This window comes from Gigantopelta aegis, chromosome 2 (assembly GCF_016097555.1).
Source record: "Gigantopelta aegis isolate Gae_Host chromosome 2, Gae_host_genome, whole genome shotgun sequence".
Lineage (NCBI taxonomy): Eukaryota > Metazoa > Mollusca > Gastropoda > Neomphalida > Peltospiridae > Gigantopelta > Gigantopelta aegis.
In genome coordinates, this window is record NC_054700.1 from 48,642,170 (window position 1) to 48,654,221 (window position 12,052).

A 12,052-nucleotide genomic window follows, 5' to 3' on the forward strand; every position below is an offset into this window, starting at 1 on the left:
CTTAAATGCATTTCTCTATATAACTATATAGTCAACTTCGCCCTCTCCCCAGGGACAATTGTGGCACCCAGCTTTAATTGCATTCACAAATTAGATAAACCATCTATTGACCATTACATATATGAAGACTATTAAGCTATAGCATTCCTTTGGAGCTGGAATAACCAAATTTACAATTCGATATGTCAGGAAAACTCACAACAAAATGTGTAATTGATCGAGTACTTTTGGAAAAGAATTTGAAGAAATTACAGTTTAAATGCATTTCTCTATATAACTGTTATAATACACTTCATCCTCTCACCAGGGACAAACAACAGGCCAACATTAGTGACATTTCCCAAATTAGATAAACCATCTATGGGCCTTTGTATATATGAAGACATTTCGATTATTGCAATTGTAGAAGTTGAGAAGATTTTTTTTATTGTCTTAGTAACATAACACTAAACAATGGAACGTTTACAAAACGTCATAGAACATACTTAACGAGTTGCCTTGATAGACCGGTTAGATTATGAGTATTTTCAATCGTATATAACAAGTGAAAGCGAGTGATGTACGACTGAAAGTATACGCGTTGTAATATTCACTTCAAAAATTAAGGACCACGTTTTTAAACGCATGTCAAGCAGAGACTATTCAATGAAATGACGCCATTCTTGGAAGGTATTTAACTCACAGATCAAAGAACAAGATTAAGGAATTTAATTTAAATCGTTTCATTAGTTGTAAAGCTATAGCTTCCTTAACGATGTAATCCGTAAATTTTAAAATCACAACATTACTAAGAGGCAGTGGAACTGTTGATATCCAGCGAAACATGATAGCCCACTCCTGCCGAAGTTAGCCCAGTAGCTGAGGTCGATTGGAAGGAGGAGGGTAGTTAGCTTTGATTCTCCTTCCAAGCTCGTGCCAAAAATGTTCAGGTGGGTTGAGATCTTCAAGGACCCCAGCATGTTCTCATTTGAAGTATCATGAACAGCGGCCATCCTGGATTTGAAGATCAAAATGATCTTAAATTGCACAAATAACCTCACCAATAGATTGTGAATTGACTTTTCAGTATAAAACACTATCATATATGATTTAACCCACATAGTGCAAGACCTTTGACGTTTTACAAATATCAATGTGGTGAACAAGGCCATCTTGGATTTCAATGTCCAGATGCCTTCAAATTACAAAAATAACCGCTCCAGGAGATTCTAGGTATCCTCTGTGTAATGGGAATAGACACCTTATTCGTGAATCAGTGACATGTGGCGATTTTGGATTTTCAGTAGGACCGTCGGAAGCCACCATTGATTTCGTGATGTACATTTTAAAAAAAGGTCCCAAAGAATTGAAATCCACCTTCAAACTTTGGTCCCTCAAAAATATGACCCCACTACAATGTTTATATCTGGATGTGGTCATGTTACGGTTTGTTGTCATCACCACTGGACGATGTACTGAAATACGGTTTTAAACAAAACAGTGGTCATTGAAGATTGGGGCGGGACGTAGCCCAGTGATAAAGCGTTCGCTTGATACGCGTTCGGTCTAGGATCGATCCCCGATGGTGGACATATTGGGCTATTTCTCGTTCCAACCAGTGCTCCACAACTGGTGTAACAAAGGCCGTGGTATGTAATATCCTGTCTGTGGGATGATGTATATAAAAGATCCCTTGCTGCTAATCGAAAAGAGTAGCCCATGAAGTGGCGACAGCGGGTTTCCTCTATCAATATCTGTGTGGTCGTTAACCATATGTCTGACGCCATATAACCGTAAATAAAATGTGTTGAGTGCGTCGTTAAATAAAACATTTCCTTCATTCCTTACTTCCGTCTTTCGTTGAAGATTATGGTATTATATACATAAGAACCACGATAGAAAACAGATAATGTTGTACACCTACATTTTAGTGAAAATTAAATGTCTGCTGTAAAATATAATGGTGCAAAATAATGTTATATAATTACAGAGTTTTTTTTATTGCGATCCTTTTTCATCCATTGTTGTCCATCGTGTGTCGTGCATGAACCTTGCAGATTTTCGATGTATTCTCCAAAATTTGAGGACCAATTCCAACCACATTATCTGGGAACCTTTTGGGCATACGCTGAATCGAATTGGTGAATTGTGTCATTGTGACACCCCATGGGTCTGAGAGGCAGGGTCCAAAATGGTGAAATTAAGCCAATTTTAACACCCTTTTCTCTACTTCCAGAAATGCTATAACCGGACAGTGTTCGTATATATATATATATGTAGAGGTCAATAGATGGTTTATCTAATTTGTGAATGTCATTAATGTTAGTTCCCCAGTTTGTCGCTGGGGAGTTTACTATAGTCATATAGGCAAATGTGTTTATACTGTTATTCTTGTCGACTTCTTCTCCAAAACGTCTTGACCATTTCCAACCAAAATAAATTGGAAGTTTCCTTGGCACTTGGAGAAATCAATTTGAGAATTTGGGATCATTTTGCCAACCCCCACCTCTCTCTCTCTCTCTCTCTCTTCTCTCTCTCTCTCTCTCTCTCTCTCTCTCTCTCTCTCTCTCTCTCTCTCTCTCTCTCTCTCTCTCTCTCTCTCTCTCTCTCTCTCTCTCTCTCTCTCACACACACACTTTCACTGGGGCCTGATGGGAGGGGTCCAATTGGGGGGAAAGAAGCAAATTAAAAGAAAAAACGACCCCCCAAACCTCTTCTACTTCCATAAATGCCATAACTGAATTGTAATCATATATCTAAATAAGCAATATCTAATTTGTGAATATCATTAATGTTAGGCCCCTTGTTTATCCCCAGGGGTAATGTTTACTATAGGTATATAGGAAAATGCATTTATGTAGTAATTTGTGCGACTCCCCCAAGTCTACTTGACCAAATCCAACCAAATTGTTTGGGAAGCTTCACTGGCAAACTCAGAAACCAATGTATGATTGTGGTCATTCTAAACCATCATGGGTCAAAGGGAGCGGGTCTACAGAGAACAGTTAATCAAATTAAGAAAATCTTCTCAAATAACTTTACAAATTCCTATAGTTATATAATGAAAGGCATTTAAACTGTAATTTCTTTGACTTCTTCTCCAAAATTACTTAACCAATTCCAAGCCAATTTTGTTGGAAGCTTCCTTGTTACCTAGAGAAACATGTTTGTGAATTTGGTCATTCTGACCCCCATCCAGAGGCCTGAAGGGTGGGAACCAAAAGGGGAAAATTAAGCCAATTAGAAAAATATCATTCTCTACTTTCAGAAATACTATAACAGAATAGTCTTCAAATATGGAAAGGTCTATGGTTTTGTCTAATTTGTGATTGTCATTAATGTTGTATCCTGTTTGTCACCGGAGAGGGGTGAAATGTATTATAGTTATCTAGATAAATGCATTTAAACTGTAATTTCTTCACATCTACTAAACCATTGTAAAATACGTTTTGTGGAAGCTTAGAGTCATTCTGAACCCCCACCCCCGGGCTTGATGGGCGGGCCACAAAAGTGGTTACAAATCTTTAGTCAATTTTTAAAATGTTCTTTTCTTCTTCCAGAAATGATATGCAAATAATCTTCACATATGTAAAGGTCATCAGATAGTTTATCAACTTTATAAATTTCATACCCCCATGAAGTTTTCATATTTATATAGAGAAGTGCATTTTAACTCTCATTTCGTCAGTACTACTAGGCCATGTCCATGGTAGGAGTCTTCTTTGACCCATAGAAAAACAAAATCATGGATTTGGCCATTCTAAACCCTCAGTAAAACAATTAAGCCAATGTTAAAATCTTGTTTTTTTTTCATCAACGTTCTAAATTTCATTAATGTTGGATCACCCGTTTGTGTCTAGGGGAAGGATGAAATTTACTAGAGCTGTATAGAGAAATGCATTTAAAGTGTAATTTCTCGACAACTGCTCAACCATTTCCAATTTAGTTTGGTTTGGAAACATCCTTGACCCACGGCGAAACAAAATTGGAACTTTATTCATTCTGGTCCCGCAGGAGAATGTGTATCAAGCATTCATTGAGTCTGGTACGTTGTGTCAACAATTTACTCAGATTACCAATTAAGCCTATGGGCCTCTTGGTTATCATCGTCACGGTTTTGTCATTCAAATTTTGTATAATCACCCCGTTAGCAATTCCATTAAAATATATCTGTTGTATAATTCTCGTTTCAGCCAGTGCACCACTACTGGTATGTCAAAGGCCGTGGCATGTACTATCCTGTCTGTGGGATAGTGCATATAAAAGATAAACGATCCTTTGCTACTAATGGAAAAATGTTGCAGGTTTCTTCTTAGATCAAATTACCAAACGTTTGACATCCACTAGCCGATGATTAATAAATCAATGTACTCTAGTGGTGTCGTTAAACACAAACAAACAATTTCTGGTGTATAAATGGGATTGGGGGTGTAGGGTGACAAAATAGGATATTACATTTAGTAGGCTGTAAGTGCTGTAACGGTGTTATAAAGTTGTTTGGTTTTTTATACCTATTTTCGCGCTTATATCCAATTAAGGTTGAAACACGCTGTCCTGGACACACACCTCAGCTATGTGGACTGTCTGTTCAGAACAGAGGATTAGTAGTTATGTTTTATAGGTTAGAGAGAAGTCGGTGTAATGGCCTTACGATTATTCACTGATTCGTTAAACTTGCTCATGGTGTGAGCCGGTAGCGGGATGCGAACACACTATCTACCAGCATTAAGCCCAGTGGCTTAACCAGTTCACCGCCAATGCTTGTTGTTATAAAGTGATTATCACTAAGGGTGTAGACCTTGCCAAAATTCACTATGAACATTCGGCCTCCCAGGTGGTAGTGATGTTCATATTCATAAACTACATGTATATATATTCCTGTGCTAGTTTTGATTTAGTAAACTAGTCTGGGGTTGGCAGTTTTATTTTTTTTACGGTGTATGAAGGATGCATTGTCCAGTAAAGGATCCCCTGTGGAGTGGCTGTCTTCCTATACACGAGACACTAGATACAGATTCGTAGAATCAACCACTATTTTGAAAATGCCCATTCGACTCTGCATTGTGCAGATACGGTCTTGATCGCGGATAACGATTTTGTCGTTCAGATAAAGTGTAATGTTTATCTACCTAGTTAAGTCAGGTATCACGAAAAAGTGCTATTCGATATACTACTTACCTAAAGTACCACATTTGAATTGTAAATTTGTTGTTAAAGCGATATGAGTATTACCGCTGTAATTCTGTGTTAGAAGATAGAGGGCGATTCCAATACATTCTCATTTTAAATCATACATCTAAAGCCATAAGACATCAGAGTAACACATTACCATCAATGTATGCAAGGAATCAATGAATTAAAGGTTGGAACTCATTGTGTGTAGATATGTTTGTGCGCTAAACGCTTGTCATACTGACGCAGTGGTATTGTATGATATATTGTATATATTTAACGTCACTACATACAATAATCTTATTTATTTATGTATTTATTATATTAAATGTCTATTCCGAAGATGGACATTACATATACTGTTCAGAGAATTTCGTTGCCGTGGTGAGATTTTCGTAGAGTGCAAACTATTTTTGTTTCACGGCATCATTAAAGCACATTGATATATTAATCATCGGCTGTTGGATGTCAAATATTTGATATTGTATCACACAAAGCCTTAGAGCACATTGATATATTAATCATCGGCTGTTGGATGTCAAATATTTGATATTGTGTGACACAAAGCCTTAGAGCACATTGATATATTAATCATCGGCTGTTGGATGTCAAATATTTGATATTGTGTGACACAAAGCCTTAGAGCACATTGATATATTAATCATCGGCTGTTGGATGTCAAATAGTTGATATTGTGTGACACAAAGTCTTAGAGCACATTGATATATTAATCATCGGCTGTTGGATGTCAAATATTTGATATTGTGTCACACAAAGCCTTAGAGCACATTGATATATTAATCCTCGGCTGTTGGATGTCAAATATTTGATATTGTGTCACACAAAGCCTTAGAGCACATTGATATATTAATCCTCGGCTGTTGGATGTCAAATATTTGATATTGTGTGACACAAAGCCTTAGAGCACATTGATATATTAATCATCGGCTGTTGGATGTCAAATATTTGATATTGTGTGACACAAAGCCTTAGAGCACATTGATATATTAATCCTCGGCTGTTGGATGTCAAATATTTGATATTGTGTGACACAAAGCCTTAGAGCACATTGATATATTAATCCTCGGCTGTTGGATCTCAAATATTTGATATTGTGTGACACAAAGCCTTAGAGCACATTGATATATTAATCATCGGCTGTTGGATGTCAAATATTTGATATTGTGTGACACAAAGCCTTAGAGCACATTGATATATTAATCCTCGGCTGTTGGATGTCAAATATTTGATATTGTGTGACACAAAGCCTTAGAGCACATTGATATATTAATCCTCGGCTGTTGGATCTCAAATATTTGATATTGTGTGACACAAAGCCTTAGAGCAAACACGCAACAATTTTCCATTGGCAACAAGGGATCTTTTATATGTACTTTTCCAAAAACAGTACAGCACATACCACATACTTTTAAATACTAGTTGCGCGGTACCACGGAAACAAAATCAGGGAATGGGTCCAATATATATAAAATGCTTATTATGCATCTTTAGCGGGTATGTTGTGAACTACAAGATGGATATTTTTCGAGCCATTACAAAATTATGTGTTATCTGAATGCTATCACCAGGGCGCCGTCTCAAGAACGCTGGCATACGTAACATTTACAACTGTGGTCTTCGTATTAAGCAGTTCTCGTCCGTTTCCAACACTGATTTAACGGAAACACTTTCACATTTCATACTGCCACCCTGGTATACCAAACTACCGAAACTTGTATTTGATCTCAAAGGTTCATCTTAAAAAGGATGGCACAGATCCAATTATTTATAAACAGTCCTTCATGAAACTTGTATTTGATCTCAAAGGTTCATCTAAAAAAGGATGGCACAGATCCAATTATTTATAAACAGTCCTTCATGAAAATTCAAGAGAGGTACCGTTATTACATTACTGTTTATACTGAAGGATAACGGCATACGCATTCTGTGGCGTGTGCTACAGTTTTGCCATCAGATGCAATACTTTCTATGAGATTACCGGATTTTTACTGCGGAATCCTGGGCAATCATGGAAGCCCTAGGACAAATTAAGGATTCTGTGAAATCCAAATATATTATTTTTACGGACTCGCTTTCGTGTTTCCAAGCTTTACAAAATGTGACGTGGAACATCCCTTAATTCATATGTGTGTCTTTGTATCTATTGCTAATACAGATATTGTATTCTGTTGCGTGCCCAATCACACTCGCACCAGTGGCAATGAAAAGGTAGATACAGCTGCCAATTCTGGTTGGATTTGCCTAATGTCGGGGTTGGTACACTGATTTTAAACATGATATTAACCAATATACCTTATCTTTTCAACTTGGTAAGATGATTGGAATGATACGTCGCGAACGAGCTTCATTATATCATGCAAGCCCCGGGAGAGTGGCAGTCCTCCTATAGACAATGTAGGAAGAATGCCATTGTCTTGTGTCGTGATCGCTTCGGCCATATATACTTGTTCATTTATTCTGAAGAAGGATCCTCCACTCCAGTGTACACTGCACGGTAATATGGAGTTTACTCTATAAAGGGACACTTCTGGAGTAAGAGAAACCGTTTTCGTATTTGTTGTTCACAGGTGAACTGGCCAAATTGTCCCCTCTCCAACGCTGGTTACGGTCTTGACCAGCTTATACCGTATCATATTATAATAGCTGCAAGCAAAACATGCATTCATGTCTTAAATATTACCACTGCGACTGTCGGCATCAATTCAACCTTATCCCTTAAAATTTGGAATGATATTACTTTCAAAATATTCCTGCCAGCAACATTTTTATTCGGAAACAAAATGGAAGCCATGCAGATAAAAAACATTACCATTTCAGAAATATCGGCAAGTCTGCAATATGTGATCTAAGATCATCAGTGTCAATTCATTTCCCCCTCCATACCAATGCAATCCCTTCCAGCATTCGGTTCTGTAACCATATGGATGTTATTCTAAAGCAGCGATACAAATTCGAAATAATCTTCATGCCTTAAAACAGTGATCCAAGATTACCAGTGTTAACGCTATGGTGTTGTTTGTTTTTTGCTTTTACAACATGGATGCTATGCTGAAAGAGCATTGCAAACTCAGAAATAGTTCCATGTCTTTTAAAACTGTTATCCGCGGCTGTCCGTATCAACTGGAGTGGTCAGTCTGTTGTTGATATTTAACAAATATTAGTCACAGGTGTCTGTCAACGACCGGCTTCTGTTTCTCATAGGATCAAAGAAGATTTATTGTGACAACATTCGACCACGGTTACCATCAACATGGCAGGTTTCGGACAGAAAATCGTCAGTTGCCGAGATTTAAAACAGATCTTTATGTTAACTTGGAGCGCGTTTGACATGCGCGGGATAACAGAATATATATGGAGAGAGAAGATCTGACGTCATTGTAAATGGTTTCCATGAGCAACTGTTGTCGTCACAGAATCTAACATTTGATGACATCTGCCTAAATTTGAAGTGTACTTATCTGTGGGAAGTGCACATAAGAGATGTTTTGTGTCTAATAACTGTAGTCAGGGCAAAGAACACGTTTTGTTCAAGTTCATAAGAAAAAGTAGCAAATGTGTGTTATCGCTGTCGTCGTCGTGTTTTTTTGTGTGCTCCAAAACGGTCACATTTTACCTTTCAAATAAATAAAACACAAAAAACGGATTATTGATGTAAAGCTTTTATTAACTGGATTTCTGCAATAAATATCTTATCGCTCCATACATTATGCATAACCTGACCATAACATAAAGGATGTTCTTTTTCTTTATAAAATAAACGTTTAAACCTTTATTTGGTGTGCAAATGAACTTTAAATATCAGTATTATACATTTTAGGAACGCATTTAAAAATGGCAAACAAAGGACAAGAACCACAATTGTAGAATTTATTTCCATAGTTCAGCTGGTTTTCTTCATTATCGATCACATAGATAGGCGAACCTGTGCAAATGAAAACATATCTATATGAGGCTTCCTCTGACGACTTGTGTCAGAATTGTCTAATATTTGTCATCCAGTAGCCGATGACCAGTTAATCAATGTGGTCTAGTGATCCTTAAAAAACGTTAAAACGTCTGTTTCCACTGTTATTTACGTTGATCGTGATTAAAGGCATATTGTCACAGACCACTGATCTATTACATGACCTAACAAAGTATTACTTTATATATACTCTTCCAAAAAAGAAACGCAAAAGGGTACAAATGGGTTATAACTCCGATTTTATGTTTCCTACCGGTTCATGCTTTGTGAATATAAGGTCATTGCATGTCCCAAACACATTCCCACGGTTACATTCGATAAAACGCAGCTACTGTACAATAAAGTTCCAAAATGTGAATATTCGCAAAAACGCAGCCACGTGCAAACCATGTCACCACTGCACGTGCGTTGTCTGCACATGCAACATGAACACCGACAGTATAAAAGTGCAGGGTGTTCGCTTGCCTGGCCTCTGTATCTGGCCGACAGTTGACAATCCAGGACATGCCACGTCTCAGTGAACCGCAGAGAAACAATGCCATCGACCGACTAGACGCAGGCGAATCCAGAACGGCCGTTGCCAGGGCATTCCATGTGTCCCCAAGCACCATCTCCAGACTGTGGGACCGTTACCAGCAACATGGATCAACACGTGACCTCCCTAGATCCGGTCGACCACGGGTCACTACCCCCGGGCAGGACCGCTACATCCGGGTACGCCACCTTCGGGAACGATTAACTACTGCCACCTCCACAGCCGCAGCAATACCAGGTTTGCGCAGGATATCCGACCAGACCGTACGGAACCGCCTACGTGAGGTAGGAATTCGTGCCAGACGTCCAGTTCGAGGTGTCATCTTAACACCACAACACCGTCGACTCCGACTGCAGTGGTGCCAGATTCATCGACAATGGCCTCAACTGCGATGGAGACAGGTGTGGTTCAGTGACGAGTCCCGATTTCTGCTCCGACGTCATGATGGAAGATGTCGCGTGTATAGGCGTCGTGGTGAACGTTATGCGGCAAACTGCGTGCAGGAAGTGGACAGATTCGGCGGGGGTAGTGTCATGGTGTGGGCAGCCATCTCACACACTGGCAGAACTGACCTGGTCCACGTGCAGGGCAACCTGAATGCACAGGGCTACATTGACCAGATCCTCCGGCCACACATCGTTCCAGTTATGGCCAACGCCAACGCAGTGTTCCAACATGACAACGCCAGGCCTCACACAGCACGTCTCACAACGGATTTCCTACAGAACAACAACATTAATGTCCTTCCTTGGCCATCGATATCACCGGATTTGAACCCAATTGAGCATCTATGGGACGAGTTGGACCGACGCCTCCGACAGCGACAACCACAGCCCCAGACCCTGCCCGAGCTGGCAGCAGCCTTGCAGGCCGAGTGGGCCACCATCCTCCGGGACGTCATCCGTACTCTGGTTGCTTCAATGGGCAGGCGGTGCCAGGCAGTTGTCAACACACGCGGAGGCCACACCCGGTATTGACTCCAGATGACCTTGACCTTGGTGGTGTGTCCTATCACTTACTCACAATGGACTAGAGTGAATTGTGAACAATCCTGCAACATTTGGTAATTATCGGACTCACCATTCAATAATTAAATCAATTCTCCAAATGTTACGACAATGTGGTTTTGCTTTTCTTCTTTTGAAGAGTATATATATATATTTGATTTGTCCCTAAATGTACTTTATTCAGCCATCTACGTAACCACCATACTCCACTTATTAATGATATTTTGTAAAAATAATTGAATTATGGCAATGGTCCATAATTCAAAAACTAACATTGCTGAGAGAGTTGACATGGATTTCACTCCATCATGGTGATGCAATAGCTAGATTTGGTCTACAAAAGTTAATGTAATTTTGATTTATTATTCATTTTTAGAGAAACAAGGTCCTTAAATCTGTGACAATATGCCTTTAATGTCTATGCGTCATCTATAACAGTCTCTACAATTTGTATTAATTTGGATGTACGGTTTGGATTTAACTTTGAGGTATAAATTGATATCCTGTATATGTTGGATACAACCGTGTAATATAAATATTGCAAGGAGTTGTCTGGAATAGACATGCAACAAACATCGATTTGGTTGTTCTTTTCGATAAAGAATAAACGAATATTAAATCTCAACACGTGCAAAACGGCACCTGTCATGGTCAATCACATACCACCCTTGGCGTGGTGGGTATAAGCGGATTATAATATGTCCAATAAAAGAGGGTGGAGGGCTAATCCAAATGCCCATGACATCTCACTCGATCGTTATAGTCACATAGCTACATGACGTTCTACCTACAAAAGATGACGTCAGAACAAAAGGAGTTGTAGGAAGGAAATCTACAGAATGCATTCCAAGCGTGTTGAAATGTACTTGGCAGATCTTTTAAGATAGACAAATACAAGAGTTGTAATGGAATCGAATATGCATATAAACAACGCAACATCGGAGGGAACAGCCAGACGTACATGTATTTGCGATCGACTTAGTTTCGCGAAATCATCATGTTAAGCCCACGATTGTGACCTAAATCGTATTTCTTTTCAAACGCCGATAATACCAGATGTACGCTAAACCTGTTGGTGTCCAGAAATATCTGAACATGTAGGGAAAATAGACACTTTTTTATTTTTTTTATGTTGATACGAATGTGAATGCATTTTTTCTTAAACGATATTTTTAATTTAAAAGATGAAAAGATACGTAAACATGCTATAGTCCGTTTGCGACAAAAAGGAATAAAGTTAAAATGTACATAAAACATTTTTTGTTTTCAGTTTTAAAACCATACCAACTGAAATAATTTTTTTTAAACATTTTTGTAAAGGTTAAATCTTCCTTTTTGCTACATGTATAAAGGCAAATGATGAAACATCGAAAC